Source organism: Sus scrofa, chromosome 3 (assembly GCF_000003025.6).
Source record: "Sus scrofa isolate TJ Tabasco breed Duroc chromosome 3, Sscrofa11.1, whole genome shotgun sequence".
Lineage (NCBI taxonomy): Eukaryota > Metazoa > Chordata > Mammalia > Artiodactyla > Suidae > Sus > Sus scrofa.
In genome coordinates, this window is record NC_010445.4 from 27,920,897 (window position 1) to 27,938,366 (window position 17,470).

The following is a 17,470-nucleotide window of genomic DNA, read 5'->3' on the forward strand; positions in this document are numbered from 1 at the left end:
ATAATGCAAAGAAGAAGGCTTCTCTTCCTCCAGGAGGACAGAGTCAAGGAAAACAGCTTGGCAAGCAAAGTCTGGCTTGATATCAGCTTCCACATGTGTACTCCTTTGGTGGTACTGTGCACAGGACCTGGATTAAATTCTAAAACATTTTCATGCAGGGCTTCGAATGGGACCATGGAGAGACATGGACAAACTGTCAACAATGGGAATATTGTTGGGTTGGTGAAAGCCAAGAACGTGTCTAAGGAAAACTGAAAGGAAAAAAAAAATTCTACAGCGGCCAAGATAATGAGGTCTTAAAATATCCAGGGGTCTTTTTCAAGACCATCTCATAGGGCAGATGGACCTAGTGTCCTTCAGCCAGTCCTCCCAAGCCCTACTTCTCTCAGCAAGGCAGCCCCAAATCATTTGGTTACACCTTAGGATGCATCGGAGAAGTTGGTAAAACATTTGGCTGAGTAATAGAGCCATTAGTAGAGCAACAGTTAGCACAGGGATAGATCTGCCAGGACTTGTAAGGGTCTTCCACCCTGGGGCAGGTATAGCAGAATGGAGGGAAAGCTGAAATATTGGGATAATTTCTACCTTCTCTCTTTTATTTCAATAAATAAGCCCCCTTTCCTTCTTTAAAGTCCCTCACTTTTGGGGCTTGATTTAATGAGCCATTCAGGTGGGCTCAAAAACATAGAAACAGGCTACAGATTATGAAGGCAGCCCAAAATCATTTGGTTACACGAAGTAAAGGATGACATGAGCAGTAGTAGCTTAAAGAAGAATGCCAGCATTGAGTCTCTTTGGCACTAGAGAAGAAAAAGGAGGAACCAGGGAATGGACTGAAGCTCTGGGCCTTGCTACCTTGAAGCAACCCTCCATAATCCTCTGACATTGAAAAGCCAACCAAAGATACCTAGTAGGCATATAAGGCTATTATATTTTCTATAAACACAGTGCCACTCAGTGGGAGGGCTCCTTGTCCCTACAAATATTTCTCAAAGGAGATACTCCCTCTGGAAAAGTTATTAGGAATACCCCAATCATGAAGGGAGGAGCCTGTAGTTGATATAATTTATGCTGGCCATCCAGGGAGCAGTATGCAAATTTTGACTGTTCTCATTGGACAGAGCCTGGGAAAATACCAAACAATGCCTGAGCAGTAGGGTTTAACCCTTCCATTCCTATTTTCACTGTCAGTCTAGGACCAAGAATAGTTTCACACTTAGACTCTCAGCTCATTAAGCTGGCAGAAGAGGTTTCACTATGGATTAGTGATGCTTGAGCTACAGAAAGCCAGCTCGTATAATGGAAGACAAGGCAGAAATTCTTCCTCCTATTTCCAGAGTTTTCTTCATGACCTCTCATATTATGGTCAACATCTGGAATGAACAACTAATAATTGCAAAAATGCCTTGAGGGATTCTACCTATTTACATATAAATAGTTCTGACCAGAGCTGGCCACCAGCAATGGTTAATTTAATTTACTATCCCTTGGCAAAAGAATAGTCATTGGTTTTCCAGCACTTTTAACCTTGGTAGACCCTTGGGAAATAAAAATTAGATTGAGGGAAAATTACCAGTGGTGGAGAACAGTATAAAAGTGACAGTAACATATATAAACCTCCGGCAGGAATGGAATAAAGTGGCATATTATTGTTTGCTGGCTCCCAAAGTTCAATATTTCTTGTGTGATTTACACTTCCACCATTGTCTTACCCCCTGGAGTAATTCTGGCCACTCCGGGCAGTCTCTCCCAAGATGCACATCCTTGTTACTGTCAGAAAAGGGCAAGATTACCTGGCTAAGCAGGGAAAGACTTTGGACAAAGAGCCATGAGAAAATGGAACTCAACAAATAACAGTTTAAAGAGATGCCTGGAATGAAGTGGGGCGGGGGGGAGACAGAGGTCCCTGGGGTGGGGGAGGCTGTGCTCTGCTTCCTCCATGCAATTTTATGATTATGCTCTACGTGAGAGCTCAGCTCTGACTGGAGTTTCTGGTTGATGCTGCCCTCTCAGCCTCACTGCTCACCACTGATGCTCCCACAATGTGAAACTTCCTGTATAAACACACACACACACACACACACACACACACCCGTATACCACAATTATGTCTCTTTCCTGAAACTTTGTCATGTGATAGCCTCTGCCTGGACCACCTTTCCTTCCCTGCCCTGTTTTGCCTGTCTAGCTCCTAATCACCCTTCAAAACTTAGCCCAGGCATCACCCCTACTAGGAAGCTTTCTCTGATTAATTAGAGGCCAGGTGAACACCTTCTTTAGTCTCAGCCTCTTGAACTTGCCACTTATATTGTTTGTATCCATCTAGCTACATGCTTTTCATCATCCAACCTCCAGAATGCAAAATGAGTCTGGTGTGACCGCCTGAAAAACTGAAGTCCAGAGAGAGGGGTCAGGGATCGAAACAGGCAATGGAGGCAAGAAAGTTAGGAAACTCCTGACATCTTCAACTGGATAGGTTTCCTCATACAAGCTTTTCTTTCATTGCCTTTACCACAATTTTGTCCTTATTTTATTTGCATAATTATTTGGTTAATGTACAAATACACATATACATACACACACACAAAATTGCAAAGCCACATTATTTCTAATCTCTAATACAGTGCCTAGCACACAGATTCTGCCCTATAAATATGAATATAATTAATTAGTGGCTTAAATAATTAATGTGTACACATAAAACAGATCCAAGATATAAAAGCTGAAATAAGATCATAAATGGGGCTAAATTCCAAAGTTCATTTGTATGTGTCTACATTGTACAAAACCAGACATGGACACTATATAGAAACCATAGACACTGAGGGAGCTCCCATTGTGGCTCAGCAGTAACAAACCTAACTGGTATCCATGAGGATGCAGGTTTGATCTCTGGCCTCAGTCAGTGGGTTAAGGATCTGGCATTGCCATGAGCTGTGGTGTAGGTCGCAGTCACAGCTTGGAATCTGGTGTTGGTGTGGCTGTGGTGTAGCCCTGCATTGCAGCTCCTATTCAATCCCTAGCCTGGGAACTTCCATGTGCCACAGGTGGGGTCATAAAAAGCAAAATAAATAAATAAATGCTAATGTTTTAAAAAAAGAAATAATGTATATTGACCTCCAATTCGAATAGAATTACACCCAAGCCTGAGAGGGTCTGGTTCTGAGACTTATGTTTAAACAAATATTGAAACCTCCATGGGATTTCTCTTCCTCAGTAAGACCCAAAGCCCATAATTTACTGAGTATAAACAAGACTTAAACAATGAAGCTGTCTGGAATCCACGAATACCCTCATTTTATATGAAATGAGGTGAAGCAAGATTTTATACACTTACCCACTGGCATGATAACTTCTCTTGGAGAAAGCACTGTATTTGTTTAGGAGACACTTTGATTAACAGTTTTAAGTAAAGCATGAGGCCCAAAAAGTTATACACAAGTCACAACAGAACATCAAAGTGCCTTGGATAAATGACAACCATAGTTAACCTCGGGTTCCTTTATTTTGTCAAGCACTGTTTTTGGTAGAATTTGCAAGTTTGGGGCAAAGAAGAATTGCTCTGAAAATAGGAGGGGATCCAGAGGCACTGCACTAGGTGTCAGGGAAGAAAGACACATGTATAATGTAAAAGTGAGATCTTGGGAATTTTTCAATTTGCTTGCAATGGGGTATAAACTCATTGCTCTGTCTCCCCTACAACCTCGTCAGTAAATTCTGCTTGGCCCTTGTGTGAGCGGATTTTATTGGGGGGGGGGTGGACTCAAAGAATAGGATAAATGAATAGTTGACATCTGGATATTGAAGTAATGGAGGAAATTATTCTTAGCCAAGCTGGCTGACCTACCAAAGGAGCCTCTGCTAGCCACACTGAACCTTTGCACACCCACCAGCCTCATCTCTACCTTTCCTATAAATTAACTAGCCATTTAGCAACTAGCCATTTAACAAGCTACTGCAGATAAAAAGAGAAGAAAGGGTGAGTTCATTTTGATGAGTTATCGCCAACATGTATTCACATCTAATATAGTTGAACAGTTTATATGGACTCTCATTTAAATTTCACAGCATCTCTATGCAGTGGTTGGTGTCATTTCTATTTTATAGACACAGAATAAAGAAATTCAGTAAATTGTCCCAAGTCGTGCAACCAGTAGTATTAGAATCTGGACTTGAATCCCCATGTGTCTTTCCACCATATTACTCTCTCTCCTACAAGGGCTGGATGGTGGAAAAGGAAAAGGAAGGGATGGAGTTTGGAAGATGATGCCATCTGTTCAGGTAGGGTTTCCTGGAGTTCACTGTTGCCAAAGAGTACTTTTAGGCTCTAGGGAGCCAAACAAGGTGTGCTGCTGAGGTACATAACCATGTGCTTGGGCATCATGGAACTTGTGTTTGGCATAATCATCAAATAGAAACACAGCATGATACTGTGGTGCTCTGCAATCAGGCAAATCCTGGTTTGAATCATGGTTTTGATTTATTACCTGAAACAGTTCAACGCTAAATTTCCCTTTAGAAACAACCATCATAAACATAAATTTAACAATTAGTCAAAAGAAGGACAGCTCTTCTGAAGCAGAGAACAACTGTCACCAGAGAATAAGAACCCTAAATCTCCTTCATTCGAATCGCAGCATTCCCACTTAACAGAGAATACGAGCTCAACCTTGTAATTTCCTTAATTCCTAAAAATAAACTGAAACCTCTGATGTCTATAGGATAAATCAGTTTTATAGAAGAAACGATGTTGACTGTGGTTATTATTTTGTGAGCTTGGGAAAATTACTTTACCTTTTTGAGACTCAGATTTGTCATCCATAAAATGGGTATAATCAAGCACAAAAAAATAGTTTTGTAAATGATCTGACATAATATGTACGAAGTTCTGAGCATCATGCCTAGCACAGAGGAGGCACTCGTTAAAGGGAGTGATGATGGTGGCAATGATGACAATATTTACAGTGATGATAATTGTAAAAAACAATGATGCAAAGACCACGATGTACTGAAATTAATGTGGTAGAAGATGTCGTTGCTGTTGCTGCTGCTGTTTATGATGCTAATGGTGATGATGATGAAGAAGAAGACTGATGTGGTAGAAGCTGATGATGATGACGATGACAACAATGACCACTCAATGATAAGGCTGTAATGAACAGCGATCAAGATGCTGATGTGTTTGTTGGTGGTGATGATGTTGGCGTAGGTGGAGAAGATGAAGAAAGAAGAAACAAAATGGGAAGAGGAAGGAAAACAGGAAAAGAGGGAAGAAGGATTAAGAAAGGAGCGGATTTCCCTGAAGCAGCCACTACAACTCACAGATGACCAGGTCTCACAAACACAAACCCAAGGCGCTTTGTTCCTCCTAACAGAACAGTTATCCTCTTCCTGATTGGAGGAACAAGGCCAAGCACAACAATGGAGATGGCCTCTGGGATCCCCCTTGATCCATCTTATCACCCAGGCTGCTCCTCCTCCAAGGATGAGAAAAGAGCCTTACTCTTTCGATTTTTCTGCTTGAAGAGAATAATGTAACCATGGGCTCACCATAAGCATCATATGGTTGGCAATGGTAGCCAGATAATCCTACCAGCAGAACCTGATGCCTTCTGTGCAGTGGAGCCCAAACCATGAAGACTAATGAAATACAGAATTAATCCTCGAGAGCCTAGTTTCCAGGTAACTGAGACTAAGCCTGGGAGGATCTGGCCAAATCACTTCTGCAGTGTCATCACTCAAGAACTAGAAACAAAGTATTTCCCAGAGTACTACAAATATCAAGTAGATGATTAAGATCGTATAAGAAGGTGTGTTCTGAGTTCTCTCAAGTAGCAACTATGAATATCTTGATTTTAGATAATTATGAAGTGCAGAATTATTCTAATGGTTAGAAGCATGACCTCTAACAAGTTAATTAATCTCTCTGAATCTCTATACGATGAGGTTATTACTAGTGTAGGAGACAATGAGAAATGTAGCCAAAGTATGGATTTGATTATGTGAATCCCTGCTTAAAACTTTCAGTGGTTTCCTTGCAATTCTAAGGATGGAATCCACATATTTAATATGGCTGGCAAAGCCCTTTCTGACCTGGCTACTGCCTAACTCCCTCCACAGACTAAATCTTCCTAAGCTGCTTTCATGCCTTCCAAGTATCAAATTCCTTCTATGTTCATACTCTTTCATCATGCTGCTGGCCCTCCTAGATCACTCAGCCCCAGGCTTGGAGGAGCTGCCTTCCTCCAGGAGCTCATAGCCCTTTGAATCTCCCATATCACGGTGTAGTTGGGTAGTTCCTGTTGGGCTCTACTCTGTGCCAGGTGCTGTGCTAGGTGGTGACGATTGACAGTCAATAGAGCATCTCAATCCCAGGTAGTTGTGGAAACAGATAGTGCTGAGTAGAGAAAAGAGTACTGCGACTGATGCGAGCAGGGGCACAGAGGAGGAGTGTTGGGGAAGGAGGGGTCAGAGGAAGCCTTATGGAGCGTGATAACTGGAGACAATCTATCCAGGCAGATAAAAAGAGTAAGAGCATTTCAGAAAGAGAAAACAGCGTGGACACAGAAATGTGACAGAGCATGGTGCATTGGGGAAACTTCACATAATTACATAGTACCTAAATATAGGATTCCAGAGCAGGGTGCTACAAGATGATGTTGGGCTGTGTGTGCCTCGTGCTGCCAAGGAACCTGGCCTTCACCTGTAGACACTGGGCAGCCACTGAAGAAGTGAAAGCAGAGGGCTGATCTGACTACCCTACAGCATGAGATCTGTATATCTCATGGGACCTATCATCTTTTTTGGATTATTTCCCGTTTTTTCTGCCCACCATCCCATCCTTTTCTCTCCATTACTCTACCTTCTCAAATATGTTCTTTCCTTTCCTAAAGTTTCCATTTACATAACTTTTGTTGACTCAGGATGTTAGAGAATTATGAATTTAGCCACATAATCCTACCAGCATCAATCAGGATTCAGGGAAATAACTTTCCATTCTTACATTACCCAAACTGCAAAACTACTACCCAACATGAGGACTCTACAATTGTCTTAAAATGAGGCAGAAATCTGCATCTTGATTTAAAAAAAGGAAATATGTTTGTCACTGAGAGTAACATGTCATGTTACCTCAGAGTGACCATGGAATACTGAGTTTTCCCATAGATCAACGCATTTCCTTTTAAATTATAAATATAACTCTTCCCATCCCCTCCCTTTTTTTGCTTTTTTTGCTTCTTTAGGGCCACACCCATGGCATATGGAAGTTCCCAGGCTAGGGGTCTAATGGGCCTATGACACAGCCACAGCAACGCAGGATCCGAGCTGCGTCTGTGACCTACACCACAGCTCACGGCAATGCCAGATCCTTAACCCACTGATTGAGGCCAGGAATCGAACCCGAAACATCATGGTTCCTAGTTGGATTCATTTCCGCTGCTCCACAATGGGAACTCTCCCATCCCTTCTTTTTGATGGAGCTGATGACTAATCTCTTTCAGGGCAGAATAACCAGAAAATTCCACTGAATAGCTTGGCTAATGAAGTTATTCAAAGGCAATGGGTTATCAAACTTAAAGTCCTAGACTTCTTTGAGGATGAAGGATAGGGTTAAGGTTTAGGTTTAGGGTTAAGGTTTAGGGCTAGCGTCAAGGTTAATGTCAAATTTAGGTTAGATTTGGGTAATGTTAGGGTTAGGGCTGGGGGGGTTAAGGATAAGGTTAGGTTAGGGTTAAGGTTGGAGTTAGGTTTAAGGTTAGAGTTATAGTTGAGGGTAGGATTAAGGTTAAGGTTAGAGATAGGACTGGGGAGCTTCTGGGGGAGGGGGAAAATGAGATTGAAGGCAGCTGACATTTCAACTACTTTTACACACACTTATCAAACATTTATCTATTTTTTTCTGTTGAACTTCACTCAAAATAATAAAAAGCAGAATGTACCCTTGTCTGATTCATGAATGAGGTTTTAAAAATCACTGATAAAAAAACTTTCAAAGTCATGCATCAAAGACTGACACCACAGGCCATTTTTCAGGAACTCAATAGTCTCATGAATAAAAAGCATTTAGACACCTGCAGACATGCTACCTGCACAGCTGAAGCTGCCTCTTAACACGGGAGAGGACAGCTGGGGACCCCTGGGGCAAGCAAACAATCTAGATGATCTTTCCCTCTGACTGGCAGGAGCTGGGAAGTACGATTGGAAATGGGTTCGAACAGGACCACACTTACCTTGTCTTGTGGTAGATGGAACTAAGGAAACTAGTTTAGAATGATTACAGTCTGGAAACGATTAGAAGTTCCAAAGCCTAGGCCCTTGGATTTGAAAGGTTAAGTAAAGACCACAGTATGAAACCAAGAATGAGGGGATGGCTGGGAAGCTAATAATTGATCAAGCATGGAAACGCTTTTGAGACTGAGCAAGTGTAATCAGCCAGATAGTAAATGCTTTAGGCTTTGCAGGCTGCATACAATCTCTGTCACAATTACTGAACTCTGTTGCTCTAGAACAAAGGCATCCATAAACTATACATCTATGAATAAGCAAGGTTGTGTTCCAATAAAATTTTCTTTAAAAAGTTAGGCATCAGGCCAAATTTGGCCCAGGGGTCGTGATTTGCTGACTCTTGTAATAGGGTATTTGAGAGCATGTTTTGTGATACTCTATCAGAGGACAGTCTTCTGAGAATTGAACCAATATAGCGATATGCAGAATAAAGACACTGGAGAGGCTGATCAGAAACCCTGGATCCAGCCATACCTGAAGCTGAAATTTCCTCATATCTTCATTTATATGAAACAATAAGCTATCCTTTTTAAGAAGTGTGAGTTAATTTTTGTCCACAAACAAAACAAACAAACAAACAAAATACCCGATTGGTAGTCAAGGCACATAGAATGTTACCAAAAAAATATTAGGTCTCATCCAAAATCTTCTGACTCCCATTCCAGTACTCATCCATTTCAGTAAGCATCAGGCGGAAATGAATACCCTAGTTGATATCTTTTGTCCTAGCCAAAGACCCATGTTACCACTGTGGGCTGTATTTTGCTCCAAGAAACCCCTGCTTATTGGAATATCATTAAAGGAAAGTACATGCCTAAGAAATGCTGCCTGTGGATGTGGAAAGTTGACAGAACAGCCCTGGAGGGCCAGATGGATTCCAAACAGCTGTGACTTGATGGAGGCGCTCCATTTGGCAGGACCAGGGAGAGCCCAGCATGAACAGCATCAATTAGCAACCTCTTTTGAGAGAGGATGATTACAGCACATCACTGCAATCAAGCTTCATGCAGCCACTACAAATAATGGTTATAAAGTCTGTAGCAACATGTAGACATCTTTGATATGATTTTTAAAGAGAATACACTGGAATTCTCATTCATTGCTGAAGAGATTATAAATTGATACAAATTCTGTAGAAAGCAATTTTTCAATATGGATTGAAAACTCTTAAAATTAAAAACCTCGTAACTTTTGATTCAGTAAGCCTCCTCGCCTGTAAAAATCTACCCTAAGCAAATAATCAGAAATGCAAGCACCAATTTCTGCACAAGGATGTTCAACACAGCATTATTTATAATAACAATAAAAGAAAATAGTTCCCAAATGCCAAAGGTAAGAAATTGGTGAAATATGGTATATTAACCATAGGATAGAAAATTATGCTAGCCATGGAAGATATGATTAAGAAGAAAGTTTAATGACATGGGAAATTTTCACACCATGATAGGATAGAAAGCAGGTCACAAATTGCATATGTAACATGATAGCCACTAAATAATAAATGGTGCAAGTTTTAATTTTTACTTACCTGAGCTGAAAGGCCCAGGGTCCCTCTTATGGGTTTGTTTGTATGGGGATGCTTTCCTGGGGCTAAAGAGCAAGCAACGAGGGTAGGAGTTGTCCTAGAAAGAGAAGAAAGCAAGGACAATTAAGGAGATGTACAATGAAACAGTATCTAATCCCTCACATTGATATTTTGGGGCCCCGGTTGAAGAAAAGTTCTCGGCGACATTGAAAGGTCTCAAACGTCACTTCTCCAGGAAGTGTCCCCCTTCCACGCATGAGGTCCCATGCCACTGATAAAAGCTCTCAGAGCATTTTATGTTTCTCTTTCAAAGCACATAATAAATGCTGTCATCGTATATTTAGATACTTACCATTCTCCCTCACCAGTCCTGCCTTACTGAATATGGGAGCCACTTTAAAGAGCATGGTGGGCTAATTGAAATTTAAGTATCAATTAATTCAAAGAAGACAAAACAAAAATCTATTTGCTGGTCACACCAACCACATTTCAAGCACCCAAGAGCTGTGTGTGACTAGCGGCCATCATCATGGACAGCAGACAGTGCAGACATGGAATATCTCCATCATCGCAGTCTTACTGGACAGTGCTATCTTGCTCACATGTTTTCCCTGCTTCCTAGGGTCTGGCACATTACAAGCACTCAATAATATTTGCTGAATGAATACAGTAAGGAAACGTTCTCCTTTTTAAAAGGACCTCGTGACTCAGCAGGTTAAGGGTCCAGTGCTGTCACTGCTGTGGCACAGGTTTGATCCCTAGGCTGGGGACTTCTTCATGAGTGAGTGCAGCTGGACAAAAATGGAGGGCCATTTGTATAGCATCTCCTCATTAGATGTGTCCCTTTTTCTAACATCCAGCACTATCAAGATCTAGTTATGAGTACATTTGGTAAGGAATAAATTTGGGAAAGAACAAATAATGATGAAAGAGTTCCTAATTCTAATGAGGCACCTAAGTATGCAGCATCAGCCCTGACAAATCACGCCTAACTTCTCAGGAGCAAATCTGAACTGGATGTGGCATATCTTTGTCACTGGGGCTAGGGTGCTTGGGGTGACAGAGCTGAGCTACCCGCGGTGGCCAACCCATTCTCTCTTCATCATTGATTTTTTTTTTCCCCTGACAGCTAAAGGATAAAAAGTGTAAAATCTTGGTCCTGTACATGGACATGAATCCTCCGAACTCTGGAGCTTTAACATTTAGAAGACCCAGGCTGTTCTGTATGCTCCTCACAAAACAGTCAGCTGGTCCAAAACCTCAAGAAATTGTCATCAACACACTTCCTTTCCTACAGGAGGTACTCAGATAAATGTTTAATTAGCAGATAATTCTTAGTCTTTGAGAGATGGTACCTGCTGAGTAAATTTCACTCATTCACGCAGCAAATGCTTACTGGACATCTACTGGGAGACAGGCAATCCTTGGGCACTTGGAGATATACCAGTGAACAAAACGGAAGTAGATAAACATTTCATCTTCATGAAGCTTACCTGCCGGGCTGGTTCTCAGTCCTGGCTAAATATGAGAATCACCTGGGGAGTTTTGAAATCTCGCATTACTTGGTACACACACGTACATGCGCACAGAGATTCCTATTAAAGTAGTCCAAGATAAAGACTAGAAAATGGGTTTTTTTTTTTTTTTTAAACTTCACAGCTGGCTCCAATGAGCACACACCCCAGGAAACATTAAGAACCAACGATCCTCAAAATGTGGTCCCCAGAACAGGAGCACCTGGAAACGTGTTAGAAATAAAAGTTTTCAGGCCTCTTCTCAAATGTACAGAGTCAGGAAATTCTGGGAGGGGGGGCTAGTAAGCTGGGTCTTAACAAGCTCTCCAGGTGACTCTGGTGCATTCAAAACTTTGAGAAACACTGCTCTAAGCAAAATTCACTAAGGAAATGAGTTTTTAAAGAAAGGAGAATCCTGGTGTCCATCTTTTCGCAATGCCCTCCTGCCAAGACATTAAAGGTAGAAATGAATTGCAAGAACAGCCTCCCCACGTGGGTACCTGACTGCCACACTGCTGGGTTTTCAGAGCCTCTCACCAGCTGCTCAAGGCACTGCCTTGCTAACTGGGGCTCCTCCCTGACCCAGTTCCCCACTTAGCAATGCCTCCCCCACTGCCAGTGAGCCTGGCATAGACCCCTTTGCTGACTTCCCTACAATAACCTGCAGGTGCAATTGGTCACATCTATCTGATGGCCACATCCACTGGAAGGCCTGATCTCCATGCGCAGGGCACACACTCATACACAGAGGCATGGCCCACCACAGCACACATGCACACACACACGTACACACACACGGCCTCATATTACACAATACACACGAACACATCCCTACTCTGTCACACATATAATGTTGCAAACACACACACACAGCGCTCATTGTCAAGCATACATTCACATGCTCTTACACTGTTCTAGACACACACACATACACACACACACACACATCACACCATTTTTTGGCCATGCCTATGGTATGTGGAAGTTCCCAGGGCATGGAATTTAAACTTAACCTAAAGACACTGCAGTGATAGCTAGTCAGGTTGATTACCGCTGAACCACAACAGGAACTCCCAGAGATGCCTTTCTTGAAGGATGCTTTTAGGTTATGCTACATACAGTTCAGGGGAGTGGGTACCCTTCTACTAGGGTGGACAGACTCTCCAGCCACACTGTGCTGAATCTGCTGCACAGCCAAGTGGCTAACTAATCACCCCTGCTACCCTAGCATGTCAGCCATGTCCAGGGCCAGCCAGCATTGAGAAAAAGGGGTCCCCACTAAGGCAAGCATAAGGCAATGCTCTTAAAGTTAATAGCATAACTCTTCTGGGTGACCGAAAAAATGATGGAGACATGGACATCACACATAGACAGAGTCCAAATAAAATTGTGTCATGAAGTGGGAGTGTGAGAAAAAAAAGGCATGTTCTAAAATAACCTGTTCTTTTACATACAAATTGGAATTGGCATATAAACTAAATAAATTAGATCTAAGTAGCCATTTGACTTTCTTATCTGTATTTCTAGTTTATATTTTTTTAGTTGGCCAAAAACAAGCATTTAATCATCTTATTTAAAAAATGAAGATCAAAACTATAGTTCAAAAAGATACATGCATCCCTATGTTCATTGCAGCACTATTTACAATGGCCAAGAAAGAGAAACAACCTCAATGTCTATCAACAGATGAATGGATAAAAAAGATGTGGTACACATATACAATGGACTAGTTCTCAGCCATAAAAAAGAAAGAAATAAGGCCATTTGCAGCAACATGGATGGACCTAGAGATTATCATACTTAGCAAAGTCAGAAAGAGAAGGCCAAATACCATATGATATCAATTATACGTGGAAAGTGAATACAACACAAATGAATATATTTACCGAAGAGAAACAGACTCACAGACACAAAAAGCAGAGTTGTGGTTGCCAAGGGGGAGGGGGTTGGGGAAGGGATGCAAACTAGTATATATAGGATAGATAAATAGTATATAGTATTACATATATATATATGATGGAGAAACACCAAGGTCCTACTATATAGCATGGGGAACTATATTCAATGTCCTGTGATAAATCATAATGGAAAAGAATATGAAAAAGCATACACACACACACACACATATATATATAGCCACTTTGCTGTACAGCAGAAATTAACACAATATTGGAAATCACCTATACTTCAATAAATATTCAAAAAAAATAAATTTAAAAAAAATAAAATGAAAAGAAAATGAGCCTTCGCTGCACATTCAGAGATACAGTCTAATTTAATATTGAGGGCTGTAAGAGAGGACAGGGGGAGATTTGGTTAGGATTAGGAAGGAGGTTTAGGGAGGCTAGGCCTATAAGCCACTGCCTCTGTCCCCAGGTACCACCTGTGATGGGGCCTCCTCACTCTTGGAGGGGATCCCACTCCTGGTCTGAACTTCTCCCGGTGACCTTCCCTCTTCCTCTTTCCATCCTGCCTTTGACTCGCTCCCATTCTCACCTGCCTTCCTGCTCCCATTGTCATCCCCTCTCCTCTCTTTAAACCTTAGACTTAAATCTACTTTCTCGACTCTGTCCTTATTTATTTTACTTTTCTTTTTACATCAGCATCATGAAGATATAGTGTATGTACAATAAAATGTATTCATGACAAATTGTGACAAACATATATAATCATGCAACCACCATCCCAATCAAACACCCTGGTGCCCGTTCCTGGTCAGTACTGTCACCATAGATTAGCTTTCCTGTTTTGGGATTGAACTTTGAATGGATTCAGTGTGTGTTCCTTTGTGCCTGGCTTCTCTCACTCGGAGTGATGCAGAGCTTCACCAAGTTGTGTTGCACGTTCTGGTAGTTTGTTCTTTTTTTGTGGCTGAGGAGTATTCCACCATATGGATCCACCACTACTCATTTATTCAATCACACGTGGAGAGATATTTGGGTTTTTCCAGTTTTTGAGTATTACACACGAAGTCTCTATGGACATTCAAAATCCGGTTTTGGAAAATGGTTATTTCATCTATTTTGCCCAGTTATCTAGCTGCTTCCAGTGGATCCATGATGGCCAGAAGTAGAATGGAGTCATCTTAGTTCTCATCGAATTAGCTTCATTGCCCCAGATCTGCTATCCCCATTTTCTTCAAGAAATGTGATGTTTGACTCAACTTTAACCACCAGCCCCCATCCTAAAAGAGCATTTGCACCAGCCATGTCCCTGCCCTTGAAATGGAAAACAGATATTTAAAGATCAGACTCTGGTGACCAGGTTAACGTCATGTTGATGGTGCGTGTATCCCCAACACGACAGAACGAGAGGGGCACGCCGGTCTGCTGTGTCCTTCTCCAAATCCTTCACATTGTGTCAAATCCAGAAAAACCCTAATCAAGGGACAGACCAGGACTCTTAAAAACTCTCAAGGTCATGAAAAACAAAGAGAGACTACTAGACAAACTGGTGATACCTAAACAAAGTCTGGAGTTTGGCCAACAGTAATGCTCTCATGATGGTTTCTTCGATTTGACAAAAGTGCCATGACAACGTAAGATGCCAGCAATAAAGGACTCTGGGGAAGGGGTATCCAGGAATGATTTGCACCATCTCGACAAATTTCCAGCAAATATAAAATTATTCCAAAAGTTTAAAAAATACGCATTTAAAATATCAGACTTTAACATTCTGAGCACGTACGAGACAATGAAGTAATACACTTGAGCTGTGGCTATCCCCCTAGACCTACAGTGCCACCCCCACAACTGCTGCCTCTCCTGGGAAAGGCCAAATAACCCCTTGTCTATTTGCACTCTTTATTTCCCTTTTGTGTGGATCTGCCTGGGATTTCTGATTATTAAATTGCCACCCTGTTGCCATAGTCAGAAATCCTTGCTGTGGCATTTTTGCACAGACTGGCCAATAAACCATCCCAAGCCAAGGAGAGAGAGGCACGTCTGAGCATAGAAGGGACGTGTTCAAATCCACAGAAAACCCCAACCAGCTCCAGGAAGAGGAAAATAAAGCCGCAGGGGGACCTGTACCCTCCAAAGCCCTCCGGGCAGCAATACACTATCGAATGCCCTGCCTCTTCCATCATTTGCTCTTTTCTGCTGAAAAGCAAAGCACCCCAGTGTGGGCAAGGCAGCCGTTTTACAAACCCTGCACTAGGCTCTAGTTTTATTTCCCAAGGTTAACGATCTAAATAAATCTGCTCAGCCTTACCTCTACTAAGCTGCTTGAGAAATGATGCTTTCTAGACAACAGAGATCAGATGTGTACTTTCTCCCTTTGAAAGCTGCCGTCAGTAGAAGCTCTCACTCTACCTAATGAACCAATGTTAATGTAACTACATGTTGTTAATTAAAAGCAGAATTTTATGCAAGCTTTTTTCCCTAGGAAAAAAAAAAAAAAAAGGAATATTGTGCTTGCAAAGTTCCCCAAATCAAGGAGAGGCCCTAGAATTTATAGGCCTCTCCTAACGGATATGGTGAAATATCTTTTAAGGGTGTCCTAGCCTTAGGGAATCTCATTCTCCTTCGAAAAAAGATCTGACCATGGATAACTCACTATAACCCAGGTTGTTTAGCTTTCAAGCGTAGGAGAAAACATTTCATCCTGGGTTCTCCATCTTTTCTTCATCCCAAATCATTTTTTCTTTTTGTCTTTTTAGGGCTGCACCCATGGCATATGGAGGTTCTCAGGCTAGGTGGCAAATCGGAGCTGTAGCCGCCAGCCTATGCCACAGCCACTGCATCACCAGATCCGAGCCGAGACTATGACCTACACCACAGCTCACAGCAATGCCAGATCCTTAACCTGCATCCTCATGGATGCCAGTCAGATTTGTCTCTACTGAGCCACGACGGGAACTCCCCAAATCATTTTCGTAATGAGTCTACGTGAATTGTGTGCCCAAGAGAACAATAGCCACATCTCCTGATGGATCAAATCAAAGATTTAGGGAAGTGTCTTCACTTGGGTTCCCCCTGAAGGAAGGATTTGAGTGCACATGATTTATTAGGAGGTGATCCATGAACACATGAGTAGTGCAAAGAGAAGTGAGAGAGGGATGGGAAGGGAACCAACACAAAGGGTGTGGTGGCAGATAAGTTACCAATGGCAGTGGAGGCTTGGCCACCAGGTGTGCCTGGGACTGGGCAGAATATGCCGTTTGGAATCAACACATGGAGACACCTGAGGGTGGTGTATTTGTTCCCCAGCTTTCAATCATCATCAGTTGGAGGCTCCTCCTGGGGTACTAACTTTCCAGTCCTTCTAGCCTCCCATGAGCAGGGCAAAGTAGCCTCCAGTGACCACACAGAGCCCTCAAGCAAAGAGACTTAGGCGCTGGCAGTTGACAATTAAGCCGGCCTCCCCAGAAGTGGTGAGAACCAAAGGGATATGGGCGGGGGGCCAGCAGCATCCGCAGATACAGTGGGTCAGAGCAGAGATGAGGATGGAACCCAGCCCTCCAGCTCTCTAGTAGTGTTGGGTAAACCCCGTTTCTGCCTTTGGTGGCAAGAGAAGAAAGCCTGCCGCACTTTCAAGTACAGTGTGGTGTCTTTCTTTTCTTGTGTGGTCCTTGGCACTGGCACAGTAGGATGACTGAACCACTGGGTCTGGTTCTGCCACTAATGGTGACGTTGAGAGAGCCACAACTTTTCTACACTCAGTTTCCTCCATCTGCAAATTGAGGATAATAAGGAGCACCTCATTAGTTACTTATCTGAAATGAAAGTTAATATTATCTCAAGTCTGTAATTGGGAAAACTGGGGCATCCAGTGTTGCAAAAAGAATAAAATGAGATAATAAACTCATGAGATACAGAGCACCCTACAAAGACAAGGCAGTGTTAACAAGAACTCTGTGACACAGTCTTGTGGAGCACTGTTGCCAAAAATATAGCCATCCCAAGGCTTAGGTTATTAAAGATACTGTAATCAATGTATGAACATGGACACTAGCTTTATAGAGTTGTAAGGAACATAAAAACCAAACACAACTCATTATTCTTTGCTTGGACCCTGGTTTAAAAATAATAATTATAAAATACAATTTGAGAAAATTGGAGAAATTTGAACAAGAACCAACATTATATGGTATTAAGAAATCAATACTCATTTTGTGAGGTGTGATAAAGATATTGTGGTTATA

The 17,470-nt window shown here is 42.0% G+C and overlaps 1 long non-coding RNA gene across 1 annotated transcript in view; it reads right to left on the reverse strand.

The window, feature by feature from the left end:
* Positions 1–11,309, reverse strand: part of LOC110259922 — a 365,674-nt gene extending 354,365 nt beyond the window's left edge. The window contains exons 1-2 of the long non-coding RNA XR_002342402.1: positions 11,167–11,309; positions 9,815–9,908 (exon numbers count right to left, since the gene is read on the reverse strand). This is a non-coding gene — a long non-coding RNA (uncharacterized LOC110259922). The remainder of the gene's footprint in view (positions 1–9,814; positions 9,909–11,166) is intronic.